Source organism: Pseudonaja textilis, chromosome 3 (assembly GCF_049901715.1).
Source record: "Pseudonaja textilis isolate UNSWEBS1 chromosome 3, rPseTex1.2, whole genome shotgun sequence".
Taxonomy (NCBI): domain Eukaryota; kingdom Metazoa; phylum Chordata; class Lepidosauria; order Squamata; family Elapidae; genus Pseudonaja; species Pseudonaja textilis.
The window spans coordinates 1355674-1365723 of NC_141992.1; positions in this window are offsets into that span (position 1 = coordinate 1355674).

Here is a 10050-nt window from a genome sequence, read left to right on the forward strand (position 1 = left end):
GCGCCCGCCCGGAGCCCCGGACCGCCTGAGCTGCGCCCCGCGCAGGAGGGAGGGTCTCCATCTCCGCGCGCGCAGGACACCCCCGTCCTCCTCCTCCTCCTCCTCCTCCTCCCCGCCTCGCCCGGAGCTCTTGGACCGGGGAGGGGGGCGTCCCCTCCTAAGACCCCGCGCAGCCACAGAGCGGTCGCCACGAACTTGCTAAGGAGGAGGAAAGGAGGAGGAGGAGGAGGAGGAGGATCGCTCGCACCTGGACTGGCGCAACTGCGCGCCCCCCCCCCCCTGTAAATAAGCCCAACCTCTCTCCCCCCCCCCCACCGCCAGCCACCTCCGAGGCTGGAGCCAAAGAAGGCGGCGATGGGGGAGTCGGGGAGGGTGGGGGGGGTGGTCGGGGATCCTGGGAAGGTGGGGAAAAAACTGGGGAAGGGGGAGGTCTGTGGGCTGGGAAGGCACCCCCCTCCCCCTTCTGCCCCAGATCCTCTTCTGCGGGATGGGGAGCGGCTTTATCCCGGCTGCACATTCACACAACATGCTGGTTGGGGTTTCTCCGGCTTCCTTAGAGTTCCCCGCCGCTCCGTGTCTTGTGCGCCCCGTGCCCCGCCGTCCGTGGGAAGCCCGTGGATGGGCCGCTAGAGTTCTCCTCCCACGGCGGCGAGGGGGGGGGGGAGGAGGGAGGGGAGGGGGGGTTAGCATGTTGTGTGAGCTCAGCTCTTAGAGCCCCCCGCCCTCCCCGCCTTGAAGTTTCATGACTCGCTTGTGCTTTTTTGGGGGGGGGTGGGGGGAGGGTGGGGGGTTTGTTTTCTTCTTTTCTGTTGAAAAACAAAAAAAAAGGCATATTTATGCTTCTTCCCATCTTATGATTATGAATATACCTGTGACGTGTTTCTATTCCAAGAGAGAAGAGAGAGAAATATATATATATATCTACACACCTGGGCAAATCCCTGGAAGAGGGACGGGGGCAAAAAGGGAGGAGGGGTCGTTTTCTCTTTCGGGGTCGGGGTCACATTTTCAGGAGTGCTTTGTATTCCGAGGGTTTATTTTATTCGTTTTTTATATTGAAAAATAAAATGAAATGAAAAAAAAAACACACACACAGGGAGGTTCCGTTTCAGAAGCTCAGATTAGGGGGTCGCTTCTAGTGGGGGGGTCCCCGGCATGGTTGCAAAGAGGGAAACCCCTCCCCCGTTTAAAAAGGGTGCGATCTGAGGACACCCCCCCCCTTCTCGATTGAGGGGTCCAGTGGATTCCCTCCCCCCCCCTGCCTCCTTGTTTTGCTTGGGGTCTTTTTTGCCTGGATTTATTGAGGGGAGGGGGCTTCTTTCTGGCAATGGGAGGGGGCAGAGAAGGCAGGTTTTATTGGCTGACCCCTGAACAGAAAAGACAATCATGGTTGGTTTGATTGTATGTCCCCACCCTCTTCTTCCTCCCTTCTGCACCCCTTGTACATATTTCTATTGGGGGGGGGGGGAATGTCTACATCAGGGTGGACTTCAATTCCCAGAATTCCCCAGCTGGGGAATTCTGGGAATTGAAGCCCACCCATCTTATATCTGCTAAGGTTGCAGAAACCCCGGTTTAATGGTGGTTGTTTCCAATTGGATCCAACCTTTTATGAGGCAGACAGGCAAGCGCCCCACAGGCCAGGAGATCCACCCTAGTGGATCCCCTGAGAGACCCTTGCCACCCCAAAGGAGCCCCCCCACCCCCCCCCAAATGCTGCACTGGCTGTTAAGTAGAAAAGCTGGGGGGGTGGGAGGAAGGGGGCAGCGGCGCAAGCTGCGAAAGCATCCTGGCGCTGTGCAAAGTAGTTTGTGAGCAGTGGAAGTGAAATAAAAGATCTTTTAAGCGGAGATCGCCTCGTGGCCTCCTTTCCTTCTGAAACCGTCAAGCATTCACCGTTGTTGCGAAACCAACATCAGAGGCAGGGGCTGGAAGCACTCTGGACATGCCCAGGGACCATGGTTCCTTTTGGGGGGAGGGGGCAGGTCATGTGATCACCCTTTGTGACTTGCCCAGCTGACTTCTGACAAGCCATTCAGGAACCCAGATTTGCTTAACAACCAGGGCAAAAAAAACAAAACAAAACCAAAAAAGGACAATAAAATCTGGCGACCTCTTGCCTTGCTTAGCAACAGAAATTTCTGGTCTTGGATGTGTAAAGCGAGGAGGACTCAACATGTAAAAATGGTGTGCAGTGGTAGCCAAAAAAGCCAATGCAATCCTAAGTTGCATTAACAGAGGGATACGTTCAAGATCTAGGGAGGTACTAACGCTACTCTGTAAAGCCCTAGTAAGGCCACACCTACAATCCCGCATCCAGTTTTGGTCACCACACTATAGAAAAGATTTTGAGACTCTAGAAAGAGTGCAGAGAAGAACAACCAGGATGATTTTAGGGGACTTGGAGACTAAAACATACGACGAACGGTTGCAGGAACTGGACCTGGCTAGTCTAGGGAAGAGAAGAACCAGGGGAGACAGGAGAGCATCTTCCAATATTTGAGGGCAGGGGGTTGAACTAGATGACCTACAAGGTCCCTTCTAACTCTTAATCGAATCTAAATTCACACATCCATCGATCGGGGGAAACCACAACTGTATCAACTTTCCAACCATCTAAATCCATGTTTTTCAAACCCGATTTGAAGACCGGGGTGGACTTCAACTCCCAGAGTTCCTTTGCCTGGGCTGGGGGATTTGGGGAATTGAAGTCCACCCCCACCCCCCTCTTCAAGTGGCCAAGCCTGAAAAATGCTAATAGGGGCAAATGTCATTTTTCAACATCCTAACGGGAGGTAGAACAGAGATGTGTTAGCCGAGGTGGAACCTTTATATATATATATAAATATAAATATAAATATAAATATAAATATAAATATAAATATATATATATATATATATATATATATATGTTTTCTGAGGTTCTCGCGGTATTTATATGTGATCTTTGGTTGTTCGAGTTTCTCGCGTAAGATTGAGTATCTAGGCACGTTCGATGAAGTCTCATTCATCATCTTCAGGCTTCTGTCTCCGGCTCTGTGCTTTTCAGAGTAATGTGAGATTGCAGCTGCTTCCTCCTTTAACTGCCAGTGGGGTGGGACTTGATTGGGTGGGGCTTGGCTGTGTTCTGATTGGGTGGGGTGTTTCTCATTGGTAGGGGTTTGGTTGTGTTCTGATTGGTTGGGGGTTGCCGTGTTCTGATTGGTTGAGGCGTGTTCTGTTCAGGTGGGGGCTGGCTGTGCTCCGGTTAGTCTTAGTTGCTGGGGATTTGAGCTGGTGAGTTGTGATCAAACAGCAAGATCACAACTCACCAGCTCAAATCCCCAGCAACTAAGACTAACCGAGCACAGCCAAGCCCCACCTGAACAGAACACGCTCCAACCAATCAGAACACGGCTAACCCCCAACCAATCAGAACACAACCAAACCCCTACCAATGAGAACACACACCCACCCAATCAGAACACAGCCAAGCCCCCACCCAATCAAGTCCCACCCCCACTGGCAGTTAAAAGGAGGAAGCAGCTGCAATCTCACATTACTCTGAAAAGCACAGAGCCGGAGACAGAAGCCTGAAGATGATGAATGAGACTTCATCGAAACGTTGCCTAGATACTTCGAATCTTACGCGGAGAAAACCCGAACAACCAAAGATCCATATATATATATATATATATATATATATATATATATATATATATATATTAATATATATATTTATTTATTTAAACCAATAGATCAGGGCTCCCCAAACTTGGCAGCTTGAAGACTTGTGGACCAACTCCCAGGATTCTCCAGCCAGCATAGCTCTTGCCACGTTTGGAGACCTCTGCAATAGACCTTCAGCTGAATACATAGAATTCAAGGATAATAGGGGCAAAGCTAAAATAACCTCCCTGCTTCCGGGAGAGGCCATAATTTCCTGCCTAGGTGAAACATTGGTGAAAACCTAGAGTACTTTCATGTATAGTGGAAGGAACCACGGAGAGAATGAAAAAAGAGGATGACCGATCTTGATTACAGTTTGTTCTCCGGTCATCAGTTTTGTCCTTTATTTTTTCTCTCTCTTTTGAGGATAGATCTCTGCAATGCCTGATGGAAGAAAAACTCCCCGTTTCCATTCTGGAAAAAAAAAAAGTGTTGAGTTTAAAGTATTCGCAGAAAGTTGACGGCTTCAGGTTCTCCTCTTAATTTTTTAGACCGTTTCGCTGGATCTTGGAGCAGCATCGTGAGCAGTCTTAGCTTTACTCGGTTTTGCCAAAGGAGTGGGGCTTAGGACCCTTCCCCCCCCCACACACACACTGGAGAGGGTCCTTCAGTCCCCAAAAGGAACCGCTAGGCTTCAAAACCAGGGTGGCAACACATGTGGGGACACTGCGTAAACACACCTCTTCTGACCTAGACCTTCCCAAGATGACGAAGCCGAACTCCTCGTCCCGATAAAACCCCTTTTTTATTTAGGTTCGAGGGAATTCCTCTCTAGCAAAGAGTCTTCCGTGAGATTTCACCACCACAGACCTTGAGCAGGCTGGGAGAGTTGCCAGGCCGATAGCTCCCAAACGCCACGCTGTAGCAGCAATCAGGAAGAGATCTTCACCCTCATGAATTGAACTGATTGTCTCCTGCAAACCCCACTCCCCCCTTCGCTCCTTTTTTATTCCCTCTTTACTCCCCAGGCGACCCTCATTCCTTAGCTGTTCCCTTCGTCTGGCAGCTCTGTGCATGCGCACACTGGAAACAGGCTCCAGCTGTTCTTCTTCCCCACTGATCTCCGACTCCGAAGGCAGCTGATAACTGTCGGGCAGCCCTGGCCCCATCTCTGCCTCTGAGGCAGAGCTCCTCGCCAGAGCCTTCCCCAGACTGGGCCATGTTCCGTCGCAATCTCCTCGCTGTCCGAGTCTGCCGCCAGCTCCGCTGGCCACTGGCAAACAACACCATCACCTGGGGTGTTTGGTCACTTCAAATGATGTAGTTCCATGCCACAGAAAGAAGACAGCAGAGGGATCCTTGGGGAGGGGGAGGCGGGCATTGTGAGGGTCCTACTGGCATCCCGTGAAAATAATAATGGTGCAGAACAATGCCTGCGTCAACCCACCCTGGACTCTTTTGGGTGCAGGACTGGCACTTTGGGCCCTGACGATTGAGACCCCTTTAAATCCAGCTCCTCCTCTCCCTGGGCATCTTTTATTAATAAATATCCCCCCTTGTTTGCCAGCACCCCCCTCCCCACCTTCCAGGCAGCGGACAGAGTAGAGTAGAATAGAATAGAATAGAATAGAATAGAATAGAATAGAATAGAATAGAATAGAATAGAATAGAATGGAAGGGAAAATATGGAATAGAATACAACATAGAATATAGGATAGAACAGAATAGAATAGAAAATAGAATATAGAGAATAGAATAGAATAGAATAGAATAGAATAGAATAGAATATAGAAATAGAATAGAATGCAGAATAGAATAGAAAATATGGAATGAAATGGAAGGGAAAGGAAAATATGGAATAGAATAGAATAGAATAGATAATAGGAATAGAATATAATAGAAAATACTGGGTGGAATAGAATAGAATGTAGAATATAGGGAATTGAATAGAATTACAGAATAGAATAGAAAATATGGAATGAAATGGAAGGGAAGGGAAAATATGGAATAGAATAGAATACAACATAGGATATAGAATAGCACAGCATAGCATAGCATAGCATAGAAAATATGGAATGGAATAGAATAGAAATAGCCTAGCCTAGCGTAGAATAGAATAGAATTCTTTATTGGCCAAGTAGGACGCAAGTTGCCTTCAGAAGTTGTGGGTGTTCCATCGCTGGGGGTTTTAAAGAAGAAATTGCATGCTCGTTTATCCAGAATGGCAGAGGGCTGGACTAGAAGACCTCCAAGGCCCCTTCCAACTCCGGCGTTCTGTTACAGCTCCCTTTTTTGTCCAAAAGAGGAATTGTTCCACATACCCCTACACACGACAAGAGTACGGTGGACGGTGTAGATGACCCTCAGGAAAGAGAAGCTGCCTAAGCAAGGGTCAAACCAGAGAGGGCGTAGCCCGCAGCCACGTCACGGGTGGAGGAAGACCCCCCCGGGAAGGACCCCGCCTAATGTCTCAGACTGTAACGAGGGGCAGGGGGGAGGTTTGTGCTTCCAGAACGGCCAGATCCCGTCAATGCAGCCTCACAAAAAGGAGAATTAGCTTCTTCGTGCAGGTCCCGTTTCCTGCCTGGGAGGCCTGGCATCCGTCTTGTAGCTCTGAGAAGGATTAACTGGCCGCTGTCGCTTGTAACTGCTTGATCCATCAAGGGGGGATCCCAGTTAAGGGCCAAAGACCAGAAACAACATGCGAAGTTCCAATTAAACTGATTTATTCCTCAGGCTAAGATCAGCAGGACTTGGGTGTGAGACGGAGGTCAATGGAATTCAAAAGGGGATTTAGAACAGAAGGAGCTGGAAGGAACCTTTGGAGGTCTTCTAGTCCAGCCGCCTGCTCAAACAGGAGAACCTGTAGTACTTCAGATAACTGTCTAGTCTCTTCTTAAAAACTTCCGGTGATGAAGCACCTACAATTTCTGGTGGCCAGCTGTTCCACTGGTTAACTGTCCTCACTGTTAGGAAGTTACTTCTTCACTCCAGGTTGCTTAATTTCAGGGTTAGTTTCCAACCACCGCTTGCAGCTATGTAGGGATTCTAGGCAGATTCCTCTCTCTCTCTCTCTCTCTCTCAACTCCAAGTTCTCCATTCCTTCTCGATTTTATCCTCTGGCCGTTAAGCAGTAGAAGGTTCCTCCTCCTCTTCTTCCTAAGCAGCGTCTCTCTTCCTCTTCCCCCAAGTCATCTGCACAGTCCTTTACGCAGAGGTTGTCCAGGCCAGGCCGGGCCGGGCACAGGTCCCAATCCCCAGTGGCAGAGCTCGCACTACACACTCTTCCCCCAAACGCCACACCTTCAACCGAAACCCCGATCTCACGGCAGAAGGTTCCTCCGGCCGCTTACTCAGACTCCACCAAGTATTGTAGTTTACACAACAGCCCTGCGGAGGAGATGGGGGTGCTGTTTTCTTTAGAGACCCTTTTAAGAGCCGTGGTGGTGAAGTGGGTGGAACGCAGTATCGCAGGCTGACCCTGCTGACTGCCAGCAGCTCGATTCTCGATGGCTCAAGATCGACTCAGCCTTCCGTCCTTCTAGGGTCGGTAAAATGAGGACCCAGATTGTTGGGGGCAAGAGGCTGATTCTGGAAACTGCTTAGAGAGCAAGCGAGAGAGCTGGAAAGCACCGTGAAGCGGTACAGAAATTGAAGCCCTATTGCTATTTTCCTTCTTTCCTTCCCAGTATTTTCCTTCTTTCTACATTAAAACCATCCTTCCTTTTTTCCCAGTGGTTAGAATGCAGTATTGCAGGCTAATTCTGCCGACTGCCAGCAGTTCGATCCTGACTGGCTCCAGGTTGACTCAGACTTCTGTCTTTCTGAGGTCAGTCCAATGAGGAGCCAGATTGTTGGGTGGGCAAGAGGCTGACTCTGGAAACGGTTTAGAGAGGGCTGTGAAGTGGTATATAAGTCTACGTGCTATTCCTCCCTCCCTCCCTCCCTCGTATTTTCCTTCTTTCTACATTCAAACCAACCTCCCTCCCTCCCTCCCTTCTAAAGATCGACTCAGACTTCCGTCCTTCTGAGGTGGGTAAAACGAGGAGCCAGGTTGTTGGGGGCAAATAGGCTGTAAACCGCTCAGAGAGGGCTGTAGAGCACGGGGAAGCAGTCTCTACGTCTGAGGGCTGTTTTCTCAATTCCATGGCTCAGCTTAGTGACGGGGGAACTTCTCCCGGACTCTCCCAGGCGTCGATCCATTCCGTTCCCACGTCTCTGTCTGAGACCAGCCAGGCCAGACAGAATAATCGGAAGCCGGCAGATGCCCCGGAGCTGGGCGTCTACGACTCCTGCCCACCATCAGAGCAGTGAGAGAATTCATTTCGGCAGCAGCTAATCGCTCCGGGGGGACTAAAAAGCTGCTTTCCTGGGCTAATGAGGACACAATTCACAGCTCACCTACTAAGCTACAATGGAATCTGGGCTTAGCTGGCTCAGCGCCCGTCGCTACAGCTCCAAAATCACCGGCAGGTAATGAGAGCCGATACAGAAAAAAAATCTGCTTTACTAAATCCACTCAAGGACTGGAGCTCGGATGGGCATCTGAACGGCCCTGGGGAAGGATCAGCTGGTGCCAAGAGCAATAAGCCCCCCCCGTCCCCCCCCCCCGCCGGATTCCCTGTGCCTGGGCACCGAACACGCTGGCATATTGCAGTAGGTGGTGGGGAGGGGAGGGGAGGGGGGGACCCTGCCTGCCAGGTGCTGGCGGAGCAAATCCAGATGCCTTGTTGGCCACCAACATGGAACTCTGCCAGGGAGGCTGACAGACAGGAACCACTTGGGGAAGGGAAGGGAGGGGAAGGGAAGAGAAAAAAGGGAAGGGAAGAGACGAAGGAGGGAAGGGAGGGGAGGGGTGGGGAAGGGACTAGATAAAGGGAAGGGAATAGATGAATGGAAAGGAAGGAAATAGATGAAGAGGGGAAGGGGGAAGGATTGAGAAGAGAATAGATGAAGAAGGGAAGCGAAGGGGAGGGGAAGGGAAAGGAAGGAAAGGGAAAGGGGAGGGGAGGATGAGAAGAGAACAGAATCGATGAAGAAGGGAAGGGAAAGGAAGGAAATAGATGAAGAGGGGAAGGGGGAAGGATTGAGAAGAGAATAGATGATGGGAAGGGGAGGGGAAGTGAAAGGAAGGAAAGGGAAAAGGGAGGGAGGATGAGAACAGAATCGATGAAGAAGGGAAGGAAAGGAAGGAAATAGATGAAGAGGGGAAGGGGGAAGGATTGAGAAGAGAATAGATGATGGGAAGGGGAGGGGAAGTGAAAGGAAGGAAAGGGAAAGGGGAGGGGAGGATGAGAGGAGAAGGGAACAGAGGATAAAGGGAAAGGGAACCGAAGGGAAGGGAGAAAAAGAAGGGGAGAGGGAGAAAGGAGGGAGAAAGGAGGGAGGAGTTCACTGGCCAAGGTTCTGAGTCGCTTGACCCCCATGGAGCTCAGGCCCACCTGAGTTCCGGCTCCGCCCCTTGGAAGGCTCCAAAAGAGACCCATTCCCAGGGAATCCAGCCGGGGAGGGGGCTCCTGCTTTCACACCCCACTCGAACCCTGCTTTCGAACCCACGAGAGATGGGCTACTTTGGTTGTGGGACACCCGCCCCCCTCTGCCTTCGCCCAGGGAGAAGCAGGACGCGAGGGGCCTCATCGGGTGGGGGTGTGTGGGTGGGGGTCCTTTCCACCAGAACCCGTCCAGGAGCGCCCGGGGCCTTCCCTCCTCCCCACTCTAGAATGGGTCCAACCTGGGAGGCCGACAAGCCAGACAGGAGAGGAAGGAGGTTTTGGGGGTGGGGGTGGGGTGGGGGCGCCTCGCCAGGCTCCGCACCTCCGTGGCTGCTCCGAAGAGACGCAGGCAAATTGCACCCGGCACCACGTCTCCCCGAGGCCCCCTCTTCCCCCCCGCCCAAGCGAGCATGCAACGGGATACAAGGTTAAATGGGGCAGAACCTGTAAGTAGCCCGATTGCCTTGTCACAAATGAAATACGCACCACCACCACCAGGGAGGCAGCTCCAGGTTGGGGAGGGGAGGGAGGGGGGCTCCTGCTCAGCCAGAATCTGAGAGCCCCCGATCATTTCTGTGTCTCTCCACTGACAGACCCACCACGGGGGGAGAACGGGGACACACGCACACACACACTGCCAGGTGTTTATCTTCGGTGGTCAAAGAAGGGGAGGGGGCTGGCCAGTTGTCCAAGGGCCAGGGGGAGGAGATGGGGGAGGAGATGGGGGAGGAGATGGGGGTCCCACCCCCCACCCCCTCTTCTATCCCCTCCCTTCTTCCTTCATGGAGGAGCCGTGGGAGGAAATGCAAGCGAACTGCGTTTTGTTGAGGGGCTGCCATTGCCCCCAACCCCCAGTTCTGCTTTTCCAAAAGGGGGCCGGGACTCAAAGGTGCTCAGCCCCCCCCCGTCC